Below are 18,277 nucleotides of genomic sequence, written 5' to 3'. Positions count from 1 at the left end.
TGATACTCATGCGCTGAAGAAAATAACAATGGGGCGGGGAGGAAGGTACCAAAACTGTTTCTTATTTATTGTATTGTATTTGGGAGAGGATGAGTTTAAAAAAAAAAAAAAATTAACTCTCGCAAAGTAGAATTTTGGGGCCTAGCATCTGTGTTTTAGGAAATGAGAGAATTCAGCCATACTGTACCAAAGTCACGTGAAAGGCAGTAACTTTTAGAAGTCCAAATTGCTTTCCCAAAAGGAAAATATTTTTTGTTGCTATTAAATATAGTTTATATTGCTACCTCAGAACTTTTTTTTTTTTTTTTTCCAGTGGGGCCATTTACTTAAATTCTTAGTTAATATTTCTATATAGAAACGTCTTTGTCTCCGGAGCTCGCCTTTGCGAATTCCCATTTAATATGCGGTTGTGGATAAGTATTTATTCATACCATGTGGTACCCCACACCTGATCAAGTAACTGTATGCGTCATGTCAGCCAGCAAAATGTTTGAGTGACTTGTGAGTAATGGTGGCATGGAAGGTACAGAGGGTTGAAGGAAACAATAATGGGAATTTTTTTTTTTCCCTTATGTATTTCAGCATGCATACTGCCTCAGCTCTGCTGTGGAAATTTGGAAGGTTGGATAGAGAAATACTCCTTTTCCTAAAGAGTTGTAAAAGCAGAGTAGAAAGTATGAACTATTAGAAATTTCCATGGTAAATATAATTTGATTACATGTGTTGGTAATTTCCCTCAGAGCTCAGGATTTCATTCGGAGTGTAGTTTCACAGTGATATATTTCTTTCCAGCTTTTGAAAACCAATTTAGCCTTAAGAATTTGCCTTACGATTCTACTGCTTTGCCTCATGACGCCAGGCCCACATCCGGGTGCCCCAAGTGAGGGAAGTCACGTGGTAGGAAAGGTGGGTCTCTCATGGGTCCACTGTTGAGCTTGTCTCGGCCCTTCTGTCTGGTGCTGGACCCCAGGTTGTAGCTTCCTTCAGGTATAGGCTGGCCCTGGGAGTCCTTGCATCTCAGCCTTGGAAGAGGTCTCAGGACATCGGGCACAACGATTCAAGAAGTCATCAGATGGAGCAGGGGTAGTGGTCTTCTGGGAGGGACGGTAAGCCTAGCTTAGAGCAGGGCACTATGGAAGTCTGTCTCTGGAAGATCCTGGGGAGCATAGTCATGGCCGAGGGCTTGGGGATAAAGGCTGCTTTCTAGCCCGTACACCAGTATTTCAGTATTTTAACCGCTCGTTGAGGCGACCACGGTGTTGGTGTCATGGTTGGTCATTATCCCTGAGTACTGTTCCTCTCTCAGCAAGGAGACTGAGGTCTGGAGACGCAGAGGGACTTTCCAAATTCCTGGTGAGTTGCTAGTAGATCCAGGAGTAGAAGAAACACACTCTCTTGCCTCCTGGTGGCATGTCCTTTCCCTTTCCCTTTGCTCCCTCTTCACTGGGGTGTAGAAATAATCTTTTTTTTTTTTTTTCCCACTTATTTCAAACCAAAGACGATGAAAATAAATTTCCTCAGGGATAAAACTGAAGAAAAAACAAGATGTTGGAGCCTTGTAGTGAATGACTTCATAGAAGAAAGCTAGCTCATTTGGATTCTAGCTTCAGATTCAGTGGGCTGGCAGCATTTATGGGACATTTGTGACGCCCTCCACCCTCTTCTACGTCTCTTTGGGAGACGGGTCCCAGGACCCTGCTCCGAAATGTCCTTTTGGCCTGATGGGTGTTTCCAGTGACCACATTCTCTCGCTGTTGCTTTTCCATGTTTGTGGGGAGTCGGAGGCTCCCGTCCCTGCTCCTTCTGCACCACCTGTGTGGCCTCAGTCACGCCCTGAGTCTGCTCCCCAGGAGGACGGGGCTTGACTAGACCCCCTCATAGGTAACTTTCCGCTCTGAAATGTGTTGGTTCTCTCTCACCTGAGATTTTTTTCACCCTCAAAACCTTATTCTTGGGACGCCTGGGTGGCTCAGTTGGTTAAGCAGCTGCCTTCGGCTCAGGTCATGATCCCAGCGTGCTGGGATCGAGTCCCACATCAGGCTCCTTGCTCGGTGGGGAGCCTGCTTCTCCCTCTGCCTCTGCCTGTCATTCTGTCTGCCTGTGCTCGCTCTCTCCCCCTCTCTCTCTCTGATAAATAAATAAAATCTTAAAAAAAAAATTCTTAAAAAAAAAAAACAAACCTTATTCTTGGGGCACCTGGGTGGCTCAGTGGGTTAAAGCCTCTGTCTTCAGCTCAGGTCATGATCCCAGGGTCCTGGGATCGAGTCCCACGTTGGGCTCTCTGCTCAGCGGGGAGCCTGCTTCCTCTTCTCTCTCTGTCTGTCTCTCTGCCTACTTGTGATCTCTGTCTGTCAAATAAATAAATACAATCTTAAAAAAAAAAAACAAAACCTTATTCTTTCCACCTCAAAGTCTGGGTCACACAGATGGGGTGAGAGAAAATGGATTTTTGGTCACAAAGACATACATATGTCTCACTGAATGTCCGTTTTGAGGTCACCCTCTTTTATCATTGGTAAAACTTGGCTGAGGAATTTCTGGTAAAATAAATCTACTTCCTATTCTGACGGGATTATGGTTTTCTTTCTTCCACTCTCTCCTCCTCTTCCCCCCGCCCCCACTGTCACTGATAAATTTCCACAGTATGACTGGGTGGTGGTTCTGTGGCCTTTTCCCCACCCCACTGAAGAAGCTCATGAAAGATTGTACGATGTGGAAAGCGCCTTACCGATTAAATAGAAGCCTGGTTCATATAAAGAGACTTGTTTCTATATGGAAAATATGAGCCCCCCCCCCTTTTTTTCACATGGACCAGGTGTGGATTAGTTCACTGAACCTTTCACCCAGCCATATTCCCGCTTGTAATTCTTCTGAGGCATAGTTCAGCCAAGTCAAAGAAACATGTTATTAAAGGTGAGCTGAAAGGCATTTAAAAAATAAACAAACTGTTTAAGATCCTAAATCAGTAACAGAATCTATATGCACAGACTTGAAAAGTACAAGAAAATGTGTTTCAATACCTTTTGCTTCCCGGCCGGTTTCTCCTCCTGCCTTCTTTGAGCGTTCCATACAGCCCCCTCTCAATTTCTTTTTGGTCATTGGTGGGATAAGCAGGTTGACTCTGAGCTTAGGTTAGGGCTCTTTCCTACCTAAGAACCGACCCTCTACTGAAGGAGGTGAAAACTCCAGTCTTACCTCTAGGATTCTCCACCCAGCATGGAGGGGAAAAAATCAGTCCTTTGATTTTATTTGAGCACTGTGTTTTTAAGGAGTTTCAAATCCAATACACATTCTCTCCTTTTCTCTACCTTTGAGCGTGGCAGATCACAAGATCGTATTAACAGCTTGTAGAGATGGCAGAAATGAGGCGTAGGAAGTTTGAGATTTACATAAGTTGTATTATCCCTGCCTGTGAAAACAGTGGCTATCCTTTCTTGTGGCCCTCACTGTGTGCCAGTCACTTGTGTAAGCACTTTTCCCATTAATACATTTCTTCCTCAAAAGCACATTATGCACTAGAATTAAGCCCGTTTTATGGAGGAGGACACTGAGGGACAGAGAACTTGAGTAACTTGCCTAAGATCACGAGACCGGTAAGCAGCAGAGCTGAGTTCACTCCTGAGAACTGAGCTAGCCAGGTTGGACTAGACTGTGCAGTTGGATATTATATAGTATTTAGTATTAATTGAGGTAACCCAAGGAAGCATTAAGAAATAAAGATATTCATGGTCAGCCTTGCTGCCCTCTCTTCCTCCCCTGACATTTTCCCCTAATTTTAAAAAAAAAAATTTTTTTTATTTATTTTTTCTGTTTCTTTTGGTGGTTTGTTTTTTTTTTTTTTTTTTTTTTTTACCTTCTGGCCTGTTCCCAGGGAAGGAGTAGGCATCAAGCATCCTCATCCTGTTGTCCCGCTTCTCCCTTGATTATCTTACATTTTCACTGTGATCGTGGAGTTCTGGAACGCCGTTCTCCCATTTTTAAAGTAATTCCAGAAAGTAGGGACAAAGGATGAGAGGGGTTTTTAAGGGTGGGTCTTCCTGGCTCACCCCTTAGGAGTACGCGGCTCCTTCCGAGGGGAACTGGAAGCCCCAGTTCTCCGGAGTGGACACAATGCCGCTCTCAGAAACTTAAACACTTGGCTGAAAGGACTCCCCCCAACCACCCCTACCCCTGCTGCTTTACACTACGGAAAAGGGAGGGGGTTCAGGCAAAAGCTTCATCTAGTGCACTTCTGAGTAGCTTTGCTTCATTGAAGACCATATGCTGAGCTTGTCAAAGTCATCTGCCCGTTTCAGCCATTCTTGTTTTAGGAACGTTAACTTGCTGTATTGGGGAAGCAGCATCATATGTGAACAGCCATGCCAGGCTTCTGCCAAACGTCCCTGGTCCTCTGTCAAGTTCTGGGAGGGCATTCAGTGGAACTTTATTGTCCTAAGGATTAAAGCCCCCCCCCCCCCCCCCCCCCCCCCGCCCAGCATCAGCATTATTAACATAGCATCCTCTTGGTACAGAGAAACCCTCCTAGCTAAGGAGCCAGGAGGGCAGGTCCCACCTGGCTCTAAATCACATTGGCGCTTGCCAGTGTGTTTCCATTGGGACCCGGAGAGGTGACGAGGTGTGGAAAAGCCGAGCGATGGGTCGGAGTTGAGTGGAAAAGGGAACTGGGATCTGCCAATGTCAGAGAATTCAGCAAGAGAGGCATGGGAAGGGAAATGGGATGAAAAGGTGCCAGGAAACGTTGCCTCATTCTCTGGCATTTTTCTGGTGGTCAAAAGTTAAGACTCTTCTTTCGAGTCACTTGCAAGCACTGTGCGCTCACAGCTGCCAAGTTGTGTAGTCTACGGCCCAGTAAAGCGGGGACATGGGTATAAGACAGGAGGCTGTTATTTTCAGGGTTCTTGAAGAGGTTCAAGAGGTTCCCCCTCCTCGGATTATGTGAGTGCGTTCATTCTCATGTGTCTTTCTCCATGGGTCAGCCTGCCCACAACGGGGCCCACAATATTTAACTAGGGAGCCACTGCTGTGCGGGGGAGGGGTGGTCCCTTCTGTATATACCCAGGTATGAGCCGTGGTGCTTAAACAATAGGAATAGAGGAGCTGGAATGAGATCACCATACTGGTTAGTGTCATTCATTCCATATGCATTTATTGACCGCCCCCTGGATGCAGCCACTGTCCAGTACTGACATACAGCGTGCAGGACAGATGAAGTGCTTGCCTTCATGGAGTTTATGTTCTGATAGTTTGCCCGACACTGAAGTGTCCACGGTCAAGATTAACATGACTGGTTTTATCCATTGCCGAAACTTTCCCAGAAAAACCAAACGAAATCTGTTTAGCTGCAGACCGGAGCCGCCAGGAGCCAGATGTGGCCATGGGAAGACTCTCTTTGAGAGCTTGTCATCTGGCTCCAGCTGTGTTAACCTAGGTCTGGTAGACAGCCATGAGCTGCGTCTGCCAACTGGTGGCCAGACCCTAGAGCAGGCTTAAACAATTAGTGGAATCCCTTGCCCGGTGGCTAGATCCGCTGTGTGTGTCCTAAGATTACCACTGCTGTCCAGACCAGGAGCCTCTGTGGTCTGGGGCAGAAACACCCAGAAGGGAATCGAAAATCAGCTCCCTGAGAAACTAGGCTCAGCTTTCTCATCCTGGAGCATGGAGAGGGAGGCAGGGGAGGTACAAACCAACGTCAGCAAGAGAACAGAAATAAACCAGACGTGGCCCCCCACGTGCACGTCTTGATTCCAACCAAGAGTGCTTGCCTGATACGGACCACCTGCCTCCAACATGCCCTGCAGAAAAGCCAAGAGTTGGCCCACGAGAACCTCTCTTTCCCAGTTACTACTTTTTGATTGTTGCCCCTTTGTGTGACCCATTTATGATGGCCTATGTTGATTTTCCCCAGAGATTTCCATTAAAAGTCTTAGTTCCCACCTTTGAAAGCAGTGTGCCTTAACTTTTCAAATATCCACCTTCCGAATGAGTACATAAATAAATAAAATGCTTTAGCCTACCTATGTGTAGAGGATTTATCTATCTATAGATAGATAGATAGATAGATAGATAGATATACCAAAGTTTCTGGTTTCATGTACTAGGCAGGCTCTGCTCTTCTTTGGGAAAATAATGGTTTTGGTCATCTGTAGTCCAGCAGACTTCTGACCCCACAATAGTTGCTCAGTTGATGTTTGCAGAATGAGCCAGATGAGGATGATTTTTAGTCAGCATGCTGACTTCCAAGGGTGGTGATAAAAAAATGAGTGAGGTTCTTTCAAATAATAAGGGAAACAACCCACCATTTAGAGCCAAAAGAACAAAAAAGAGTAAAGGTTTACTGGGAATAATTTCAGAATTCATCTTTCAGATATCCTCATCTAGTATCTGATTATAATAGAAAACACAAGAGGGTAGAGATGAAAGCTTGCAAGGGGGCTTCTCTTGAGCCTAAGCATATTTTTTTTTACCTGTGGGGACATCTTCATCATAGTGAGTTTCAACGAAATAGTTGAAGTGGGGGAAAATTTCAAGATGCTAGTTTATGTGTGAAAATCAACTTTTGCGTTCTCAGTGCATTGTGTAAATTTGCCGTGCAGGAAACATAAGTGAAGCCATTTGGTTTTGTGGCATTGGTGTGGGCTGGCTAAGGGGGTGGGGGATAAAGTTGAGGCATTGATATAGTACGAGGAGAGCCAGATGGTTGTATTACACATCTTTTGTGTTCTTGTTTGCTTCTTAAAGCAGTTGCAGAATTTTGCCCTTGGCGATATTTTCTTCGTGCTTGTATGTTCTGCTATGAATTTACTTTTTTGTCAGAGTACTTTGAAAGAAAAGCCTTGCTCTTAAAAAAAATTTTTTTTAACTTACATTCTAGACTTGTGAAGTCAACAGTGTGCTCATAAAAATATTTTTTAAATGATAAGTGTGTTAGTAAACAGTGGGAGGAGCAGCTTTTCTTTTTCTCTATAGCACGCTGATTTCAAATGACATGTCGATTCAGAGAAAGATTTTTGCAGAATTATAAATGTGGAATTAACGATGAATGGGCGGATGGAGACAAAACAGATATGCCGTTTCTTCAGTAGTGATGAGTCTTACCTGATTAGAAATTTTAACTTTTTCTATTACTTTTATAGCAGCTTCTCGGGTTGTGGTTTACCTGCTGTGTCTTTTCAGCCAGACTGACTTTAAGTGAAGTGAGAATGCTTTGGGATAAGTCCGCGGCTTTAACCTGGGTGTTTGGGTGGCATTTAGTACAACTGTTCATCATACCACCGTTGAAATGTGTATTTATTTCCTACTAAAAGCAAATTACATTTTGCGATCACTGATGGCAAGGGATAGTTAAGATGTTCTAACTGCCTGTAAGCGATGATACTTTATCACTAATGCTTTTTTTAAGAAGGAATTTTTTTACAATTTTATTTATTTTTTTGACACACACACACACACACACACATATATATATATATAGAGAGAGAGAGAGAGAGAGAGCTCACAAGCAGGCAGAATGGCAGGCAGAAGCAGGCTCCCCACTGAACAGGGCTCAATCCCAGGACCTTGGGGTCATGACCTCAGCCAAAGGCAGACGCTCAACCGACTGAGCCACCCGGGCGCCCCGTCACTGAATGCTTTTAATAAGGAGTTGCTTTGGAGCCGCCCGCCCCGTTGTGATAGAATGGTTCAGAATAATTTAATGCCCTTTTCGCAGTCCCGGTTTATTATCTCTTTTTTCTTCGCTTGAATGAGAGAAGAGCACAAGCACAAGCTCCTTGGGTGCCGGTTTATTCTCTGTTGTGCACAGATTTCCAGTTTTAGTTGGAACCTGCAGCCCCTGATGAGAAAACAGGAAACTCACAGTCCTAACCTTATTGAAATCTCTGCCCGCTTTAGTCACAAGTCTGAAGCAACTCCTCCCAATAATGAGGCCATTGTACGCATCATATCTGATCAGTTCCTGAAATGTTTTAGTAAGTCTATCTTACAACATTATAAGAAGATAATCAGCAGCCTTAGAAGGTCCCCATCTGGACTGTAGAGTTCTTTTACTGAAAGATGTTTTGCCTTTTTGAGATAGCTCTCGCGTTTCATCATCTGTTCCGCTGAGATGAAGTGCATATGAAAAGTCAGTGACTCTGAATCCATCTGTTGTTATTATTTTCCACTGATAATTGGCTTGAACAATGAAATGTCTGTGTCTGCAGCCTTTGAAACTGTACACCCTGTTTATTTTCTGGAGGTCTCGCTGCAACTCCCCCCGCCTCCATTTTCGCCTCCTTCCTTCTCTCTCAAGCTTTACAGCCAGGGGCGCTTATGTGAGGATGACATCTTTGACTCTGTGCATCAGTATGTGTCACTCAGCATCTAAAGCTTGCATACGGATTTTTGTCACAATCCCCGTGTCTGTGCCGTTCGCGCCAGGATCCAGCCTTCTTGCCACAAGAGGCTTAGCTGGGCCACAATGCATGCATCCCTTACCTGGCTCGTCGTCTTATTTCACTTTCCTCATTAAAATATTAATTTCGAGTACAGTATCTAATACCTATGGAATTAGATACCACCTCTAATTGTATAATATATTCAGTTGCATCCAGGTTTGCACGATAGAGAGCATTAATATTGGATTCCACTAACAGCACTTCCATTAGCTTGCTCAACCAGTATGAGATATAGATGAGCTAGGAAGCATAACTACCCGCCAGAACTGCCAAAACAGTCATTAGAAGCTCCATGGGGATGGACAAAGGCTTTTTCATAGTGATATACTGATTAAATTTTGTTCTATGGTTTATTTGCATCAAGGTTAGATCACTATCGTCTGTGGAAGGAGGTTATCTAACACCTTATTTGGAAGGTCATTTCAAGACAAAATAGTGAACAGAAGAGGCATCTTTAGTTTCTTTGGGAACCCCTCTTAGGGAGATCCTGTGTTTTTCTTCTGGGGGGTGGGGGTGCAAAAGTTTAAAAAATTTTTAATATTTTTTCCAAGTTATGTCATAATATATGTTTGAGATGGGCTTCCTCTGCTTGTTAATAATTAAAAAAAAAACTTTTCAATAATATTCATTTGCTTTTGCAGTAGAATGATATAGCCCTTGAGCAGTGTTGTGTTAATAAAATAGAACTTGGTTTTGAAATAGAAAGCTGCCTTATTTCCTTTGGCTAGCCTAATTGCAGTACATTCTCTGAGGCTGGGAAGGATCTGTGACCTACCCTTTTTGGTCCAAGTAATAACGTAGACACGTCCCATAGCATAGCCGTGCTGGATTTGCCCCCATAGTACTCGGTGGCATTAAAAAGGAAGTAGGGGAACATAATCTTACTTATGTTTCAATCGAAATCATTTAATACTGCAAAAGTTATTAAAAAATAATTAAGTTACTAAGACCAACATGTAGCTGGAACATAGAGTAGGAGGGTAGAGGTGAGTGTGTTGACTCCCTAGGCTGAGAGGAAAGGCAGTAGTGAATTCCTGGGGCCTGTGTGTTTTTCCTTTTGCTTAAATTCCTTGGCTCTAAGGACAAATTATGTTGAGGTATGGCATATTCTCTGCCGAAATGGAGAAAATTGTTGACTGTAATTATGTTATTTAATTGAAATTATAAGTGGTTGAGGCCACTCAGTTAAAAGCATCCTTTCTAATATATGGGTAATGTTTTTAAATGAGTGGGCAAGGATTGATGATATTTGAAAGGCAGGCATTTGGGATGTATTTTTGGAAGACTCAAATTATGTTCCTTAAATCATTAGTGAACTAAAGAGTGCAAAGTGGCATGGGGTTTTTTGTTTGTTTACCTCCTTTAATTAAATACGGGTCAGTGTTACATGCGTGCCTGTGTGTACCTGTGTATATGCACGCACATGGGTATGTATGGGTGTGTGTATATTTTATATGTGTCAATTTTTGTACATAGATAACATAGACCCTTCACAGGTATGGGTCCCAAGGAACGATTTATAGTGTGGCAAAGCACAAAAAACAAAAGGTGTATTGTGGCTGAAAAATGTGATTGTTGACAACTCTCATTGAATTTTAAGATTTAAATGCAAGCTAAGGTAAATCTCCAGTGATGGGTCTTATGCCAACTTCTTTTCAGAGTAGCTAGAGATAAAACAATGGCACTATATTTGCTCCCCCATTATCCCCCCCCCCACTCCAGGAGTGAGTTCTTAATTACTAATGAATGCAATTCATTTTAATTGTTATTATAGCAACATAGCATTTAACTGTCTCCTGTTTAGTGCTTGTGCCCTGCAACCGGCGGGGTCTCCTGTCAGGGAGAGGACAGGTAGAAGGCACAGCAGGCGTCTGATTGAGCGAGTTATTCATTTGCTGAGTGTTTGTGTTTATGCAAAGGGGCCTCTTCCTGCATATTTAATCTAGAGTAAGGCAGTGGCTTTTGTTGTGTTTAGCCCACATACCTTCAGTCCTTCCTCACACTGCCGCCAGCCTGGGAGCCCTGCGAGCCCGCAGGCTTCCAAGCCTCTGTAGTTTCTCCCTTACAAACTCTCAACTTTCTTCCGTTGTGTGAAAATTGCCTCTCCGGCCCCAAAGCTTTCCTTCCTCACCATGAGCCGGTAAGTGTGTGCGAAGCCAAGGCTGATACTTTGTTTCATTTTACAAATGTTGAGAGGCTACTTTCCTGCTCTTCTGGGCGCCTCCCGCCAGCCACAGCGACCTGGGTCCTGGTTCCTGGGCCGTTGTCAGTTGCTGGCTGCCTTGAAATAGACGAGTACAGGTGCCTCTTAGGAACCGGGGCTGAATTTTTGGACTGGCAGAGAGAGAGCCTCTTGGAACCGGGGCGGGGAGTGGGGGTGTGGGTTGTGGGGGGAGAAGGAGAGAGAGAGAGAGGAACAGCTTTATTATTCTTTGTCCTAACAAATCCTGTTTTGTAACTATCCTGGAGATAATGCTGCCATTGTTTGCTAAAAGCCTTCAAACAGTGTGTAAGACCGAACTGTAAGAAAGCAGTGAAACTCTGCTGCGGTATTGTCTATACCCGGGCCAGGGTCCTCCCCGAAGGTCTGTGCCGGAATAGGAAGGGTTTTCTTTAGTGGAAATCGAATCGTCTCTTCATTGATATTAATAGCACACTAGAGAGGTTGGCCATGATGCTGAGAGAGGCGGTCGGGAGGGAAGGAAATCTGATCTAGCTGGTGGTGGGGTGGGGTGGGGGGGGTGACAGCCTCTTGGCCCCACGGTGGAGGAGACATCCATCCAGGCTCAGCCTGCATAATGGCATCCTGGCTTAACTGTTTGCTCTAGGAATTTTAATCTTGAGCTGTTTGTTTTACTATCTGGGGTCTTGCTATTTTTTGTTCCCGTACTGTCTTTAGAAAGCACCATATTCAGGGTCTAATCCAGTCTTTTTAAAAAGTGGATTAAAAAAAAAAAAAACTCCGAGAAATTGATGTACTGTGCACTTAGATCATTCTGGGCTATGATGGTAGAATTCGGCTTTCTTTTACAGTATTATAATTTCAAAAATGAATTGCCACAGCAAAGAAGGGACGAGCCACCCAAGGAAGATATGTCCTATGTAAAGATATTTCAGGCACTAGGAATTGTGTCCAGGGTCTAAAAGAAGGAGTTTGCATTACCAGTTAACTGTTGCCTCTGCTTGAGTAACTCTTTTCAACAGAAGAGTGTGCTGTTCCCCCGCAGGTTGGAAACTGTGAGAATTTAAATAAAATTTCATCAACCTTATTAAAATATGTAGGGAGTTGGGTCTTCTTGGGTACAAATCAGTCTAGAGACTTAGAAGCATTTATTAACAGTGAGGCTGCTGTAGGTTTATAATAATAAAATTACAAATACCTTATCTAATTGTAAGTGTATGACTTTTATACTCGGTTTTTAAGGGGAAAAATACTTTTTTTTATGAGTAAAAGTAACTCCGTCAGAGCACCTTCTGTGATTAGCGCTATTGTATTCTTAAATTTTGATTGATAGAGATAATAGTTTTCACTTAAAAATACAGACAGGTACTTTAACTTTCCATGACAATAGCTATTTGCATTTCTTTTATCTTTTTGTTTAACATTTGTGGGGGTTGGGATGGATTTGATTATTAACTCTTATTGCACACTAAAGGTAAATCTAAAACAAAGGCTTTGTTAGAGCTTCAAAGAGAAAACAGCAAATATTGTTTTTAGGTTTCAACATTTAAAGGCTGTTAAAGGATACCTATAAAATATTTTCACATGACCATGACCAGGGTTTTACTTTTCTGTAAGGTAAGCGAGAGGAGTTTATCCAGAGGAGATGGACCAGTGTGGTACTGCTATAGGTGGGGGCAGGAGTGGGGGCTGCAGGCCTGCAGCAGTCCCCCCCTCCCTGGGGCATGCCTCGCCTCGCCTCAGGTTGTCCGTGCCCCTTGGCTTATCTTCTAGTATTTTCAGTTTTTCTTAGGAGAATGGACCCCAAGGTTTGGTGCCACGGTTTGGTGAGAGTCCCAGAGGGTGAGGAGAAAGGAAGCAAAATGTGCCCCGCAGCCACAGGAGGGGACTTTTGGGGACGGTGGGTTCATTTGGTAGACAGAAGTAACAGCAATGTAGAGACTGTGAACCAGCGAGCCTGGCTGGTGTCCCAAAGGCCTGAACCGTACAGCTGGGCCTTTTCCTTCCCATGGCCCTTCCTTCTTTTCCTCTTTCTCCTCTTTTGCGCTCCCAGGTTTTTTTTCCCCCTCTTATTTCTTTTTCTCTCTTCCTTCCTGCCCTCTTTGCTTTTTCTTTCTGTAAGCCTGACTCAGTATTGAAGTTATTAGAGCAGAGAAAAAACCCTCTGCGGTTGATTTCTGAGTGGATTTTCTTGTCTCGAGTGCAGAAAACGAAGTGACCCTTGTACTATCATTTTTCAGCTAGGCAAATTTGTGTCGATATGCTCCTGTTTTCCTAAGAAATCTTTGAAAAACAAGACACGAAAATCCACATGAGTTAGGAGTCTCTAGTTAAAGAGACAGGCGTCTCTTGGAAATTGGCCCATTTAGACCTTTGATTTTCTTAGATGAAGTACGTGTCCTTTGATTGGAGTATTTGGGGTATGAGAAGCTTGAGCTATGTTCCTGGGCTTTCAGAGAAGGTCTTCTCTAACCAGATACAAATTACTAAATCGCCACCTTCCTCGTGGGCCTGGAGCTGGCTGTGACATCCTTGCATCGCTGGGGACACTGGTGCCCAGTATCTTCTCAGGCCTCATTTGGTGGACTGAAGGTTAAGATGAAAAACATGGTGGTTTTTCCCCATCCCTTTAGTATGATCACGCAAAATGAAACCTAATGCAGAAATCCTGATGCACGTCGTTTCCTTCAGCTGCCATGGAAGAAAGGGGGGACAACCTCTTAGTGGGAAAAGTCGAGTGTATATTGTTCATTTTCAGTCTTGTGAAGTGAAGTCCAGCCTCCGTGTTTACCTGCAGCTTGGCTCCACGCCAGCTGGCATTTATATATTCTTTATTGCATTGATGAAATTGGGGGGCAAAATACACCCTATGAAGTGTGACTTTGAAGCACTGTTTAACTTAAGAGGTCCGCAGACAGTGGGGAGTTCTTAAGGGGTGGCACGTGGGGAGGGGTAGAGGAAGAGGGCAGTACCGTGAGCTTTCTAATGAATGGGTTGCTGCTGAAGGTTGGTGTCTTGCTCAAGGTCTTTATGGTCAACGCGTAGATTCCGGTGGACAGCACTCTTGGTGAGGCGGCCACACCAGGAACAGTTCCAGTGTTCACGGGATCCTAACTGTACAGAGAATGACACAAAGGAGAATAAGTCATTTTTATTTACCATATTCCTGGCTCACTTTTAAAACCTAAAACCAATGGGAAACTTCGGAAAGATAGAAAAAGACAATGCACTTCAGATGGTAACAGCATTTTAAAAGAAGATGCGTGGGCTGGAGGGGAATATTTTTTTTTTTATATTAAAAAGCTTTACATAACCATTTAATTTTAGTTTTGATGCTGTGGGGTGAGTAAGCATTCAGGTAACTAGTTGATATATTTGATAAGTAAAAGTGATTGTTTAAAAAAAAAATTGCAAACCACTCTGGAAACGGAAGTTTTACATTTTGGAAAAAAAATGAAATGCAGGTTGTTCTGCTAGTTGTTGATTTCTGATTCTTCCAGGCTCGTCATGATGCAGACTCAGGCCCCAGTACTACTCCCTAATTTTCTTGTCTGTTATATTGACACATTTCATTTAATTTAGCATGATGGCAAACAGCTGTTGAACTATTAATCTTTTCTCTGCAAAGCCAGAAAAATATCTTTTAGATTACTTGGCTAATGTATACTAAAAACTAAAATCAACAGAAATAAATTAATGACTGGTCAAATGTGCATATGCATTAAAATTTATGGAACTTTCACAATAGAGGAAAACATGATTTGTATCCCACTGCCAGTTTTCTCTCTTTCTTTCTTTCTTTTTGTATATAGTAAAAATTAACTGTAGCTGATTTTGTATTGCTTGAATAATTATAAGTTGGAGGGTCAGTTGTATAATTTAGTTTCCCTAGGGGAAAATTATACTTGTAAAATCTGTGAGGGTAAATCAGCATATATTTTTGTTCTGTTCATTTACACACTGTACTGTGTAGACAGGTGTGGAGAGAAATAGGCCCTGCTCTTCCCTGAAATCCTTCTACAGGTTTGAATCCAGGGCTCAAGATAACTTGATTCAAAGTACGCATTTTCAGCAGGATTTTCTTTTAAATTAAATTTTAATAAAGTCCAGTTGTTTTGCCAGGCCTATATGATAACAATCTCATCTGCACTGCAAAGTCTAATACTATAGATCTGACTGCCAAACATGCAAAAATAAATGTAACTCAATGGATGAACACGAACATTAGTTTAGAGCATGCCCATTGGAGGGTATGTCAAGTAAAAAGGAGGTAGGATGGCCATTCTTGCCTTGAATTCAGTAAGATCTGCCAGAGTTCACTTCCTTTCCATTTAAGATTGTACGCGTGGTAAGATGGAGATTCTCGTGTCTGAGATTATCGCTGTGCCTTGTATCTAACGAGCTCCTCTTACTTGGGAGGAGTGGGGCTGCTTTGCAGATCTCCCCCATTACCCTGAGGACCCCAACATCATTGCTCCCTGTTTTCTTAGCACCATTTGTCCTGTGACAGAGTTCTCACCAGTGGAGAAACCAATCCTGGGGACACACATCAGCAGTGTGTCTCAAAATTTTCATTTTCAATTTGAATTGTTTTGTGTAAAAACAAAAAGGTTTGGGGCAGGTTGCAAAATAGTAATTTTAAGTCCCAGGGCTAGGGTTTTCCCCCACCCAAATGGTGAACATTTATGGTGAAAACCTCCAATTTCCTCTTACAGTAAACATGAAAATTATGATTTCACTCAGAGCCTGCATTTTTTTTTCCAATCTTTATGGCAAGAATCTGCATATACTTGCTTGTGGAAATGTCATAAATTGGCCTCAGATCAATTCCTCAAAGATAGTACTCACCAAAGTGCCACTTTCAGATTTTAGCCCTTGTGAAATAAGATTTAACTCTTCTCAATAATGTTTGCCTTTCCACATTCAGGGCTGACAGCAGAGGGATAAGCAGGGATATATTCTGTATAAAATTAAAACCACTTCATTACATATTGTTCTGAAGAGTGAGCAAAAGGATATTAACATTTTAGTAAAATGATGATACGATCTTAGCATCTTGCATAAAAAATGACATGAGCATTTGGTCAGCTGATGTGGAGTGAGTCCTGTACCCTGTCGGTATCTTGCTCTAAATTAATAAACAAATGTTTTTCTTTTCACTTGTGCCATATGTTGATCCCAGTTACATGGGCAGAAAGAGGCAGCTTGTAATGTTTCTTAGAGGATTACACACTGTTTTGCATAAGAGAGTATGCAGATGCAGGAGTAGATGTGGGATAAAACATGTTCCAGGCTTTCTTTGTGTTTTAGGGAGCTCGGTTTCAATTGTTTATTTCATCTGACACAAACCATTTTTATTTAACTTGGTAGATCTGGTAGATAAATGCTAAGTGGAAAACACAGTGTGAACAGCTTTCACCAACTGATTAACCCCCCAGCCCTCCCCAAACTTGAAGATCCTGGTGCTCCTGTTCATTTTGAAAGGTTCCAGGGTAGCATAAGCATCTCATCTGTAAGAACTCACTCTCCTCTTGGGGGTGGGGGTGGGGGGAGTCAAGCCCCGTGCGTTAATGAAATCAGAGATGTTGTGGATGTTAACCAAACAGACACGTTCAAGGAGCAGACTGGTTTCCAAAAACAAAGGCCTATGAGTCACGTATTATTGCACCAGAAAATAAATTGATCAATGACAAGATGAGAAAAAGTTCACTTGCAAAATTCGAAATGTTTCACCTTGACTTTCTCCACCCACGTTGTTTTTGTTGTCTTGAGGCGCTCACAGGCCTGTGCTCCAGATCACTGGTCTTGGGACTTGTTTTTATTAACTCTGAAAAGTCATTTGCCATGCAACGTAACCAAGTCCTTCTGTTGCCCTTGCATCTGTCCCAGGCAAATAGGTGGTTGGTGCTGTCTCTTGACATTCAGATTGTGACGTTCTCTTTTGTTTTCAGGGTAAGAAGTGACCTTTTGAGGTGACTATACCTGAAGATTGCTTTCCAGAAGCCAAAAAAGGTAAATGCAATACGATTAGTGGGATTATATCTTGGCCCATATCTCCCTCCTTCTAGATATATCTCAGTTCAACTCTTCTCTGATCTCTGTAGCTGCCAAAAATACGTATGCATTTGTGCATAAGTCCGCATGCTGTAGCATCTTTGGGGGAGATCTTTCAAGAAAAGACTGTCCTTAAGAAATGGTCCACAGAGGGACCCTCCCCCCCCCGAAATGGTTTCAAATTTTCTCCTCTTTGTTGAAGCTGAACTTTTATTTATTTGTTTATTTATTTATTTTTTGGTGGTGGACTCCGTGGGCTTAAAGTTAGAAAGGAATATGCACATCACAAAAGCGGTGATTCATAAAAGCGAACTTGCTGCGACCACGAGTAGCGCCTGTCGAGTAGCGCCGAGTAGCGCCTGTCGGTGTTTTGTGCCGAAGTGGTGTCATACCATTGATGTTCATCTGGCGGATTTATCATCACCTTCTTTCAGAAATTAATAGTCAAGCACCGTAGCAACCCAGAGCACTGATGCAACTGCTCAGTGGCATGGGGCACCCCCCTGTGATGTCAGCGCTAGGCTGCCTCGTTCTCTTGACCTTGCTTGAAAATCAAATGAGTATTTGATTTTAAAATAGAAGTTTGCAGAGAGACTAATGTAACTTGATGAATTAAAGCGAAATTAAATTTTCTCAAACCCACTTTGGGGAGGGGGAACAAAAAAAGTGCGTTTCAAATGCTTACGGATGCTCCGGTATTTTCTTGATTTCCAGAGGTCTCGCTCTAGTGAGGCCATGGTCTTCTGCTCCAAGTTAATCTTGCCGGTCATTTTCATGGCTGAGGTTTGTCAAGGAGCATCTTCACTTGATTCTTGAATTTAGGCCAGTAACAGCTCCATTTGCGTTCGTGGATTTGTGTCTGTTGTAAAACAGGTTCCTTGCTCCCCTGGTTGCACGAGGTCTCCCCAGATATGACTAAATTGAGTTTATGAATTGGTAAGACAGAGATTTCCTACTCTTTAGCTACACACGTTTTGGGTTTTTGTTTTTTTAACCTTTATAATGTGAAGATTCTTGGATCACTTTTGTTTTTAATCTTAGCATTCTGGGACTCTAGAATGCCTTTTAAAGGTATGGATTCATGGTTAGTGTCGCATTCTGGTGCATTTGATTAGAGGCCAAAAAAATCACTTGCTGCATTTCACCATCATTGCTGTTTAAATAAAACCTTTGTGGAAAGCTCCTGCTTGCTCACCGTGGAAGACAGTCTCATTTCTACGAGGCAGCATGGAAAGGGGTAGATTCCAACTGGTATTGGGGGTTATCAAGTCCAAACACTTCACTTTCTGAGTCTCAGTTTTCCAGTCTTAAGAAGGAAGGCTTAATTAACTTCGGGGATCTACAAACTTCTGTGAAGGGCCATGCCAGATACATCTTCTGTTTTGTGGGCCATTCCATCTCTGCCACAGCAGTTCAGCTTGGCTGTACCTTGTGTCTCCTGGTCTCCGTGAACCCTGTGAGATCTCAGTCCAGGACGTTCCTCATACAAAGCTGTGCCAGGTGTTTAACTCAACTTGTGCCATTAACTAGCAAAGATTTCTGGCAGAGCCCAAAACTGTGATTAAACAAAGCTGAAAGCGTGGTTGAAAAGATGAAATATTCACCT

The 18,277-nt window shown here is 42.8% G+C and overlaps 1 protein-coding gene across 9 annotated transcripts in view; it reads left to right on the top strand.

Annotated features, from left to right (window-relative positions):
• FOXP1 (forkhead box P1) overlaps nt 1–18,277 on the top strand; it is a 453,072-nt gene that overhangs the window by 113,223 nt on the left and 321,572 nt on the right. For 6 of the 9 annotated variants that reach the window (XM_059161504.1, XM_059161503.1, XM_059161495.1 and 3 more), the window contains one exon: nt 16,569–16,629. The exons of 1 other annotated variant lie outside the window; for it this stretch is intronic. The gene's annotated coding sequence lies outside the window, so the exon portion shown is untranslated. Of the gene's footprint in view, nt 1–10,423; nt 10,576–16,568; nt 16,630–18,277 lie in introns of those variants that run through there. 2 more of the 9 variants (XM_059161496.1, XM_059161500.1) reach the window with 1 other exon arrangement.

The sequence above is a fragment of the Mustela lutreola genome, chromosome 2 (genome assembly GCF_030435805.1).
Source record: "Mustela lutreola isolate mMusLut2 chromosome 2, mMusLut2.pri, whole genome shotgun sequence".
Lineage (NCBI taxonomy): Eukaryota > Metazoa > Chordata > Mammalia > Carnivora > Mustelidae > Mustela > Mustela lutreola.
The sequence above is the reverse complement of the archived record's forward strand: the minus strand, read 5'-3'. Positions and strand labels throughout refer to the sequence as shown.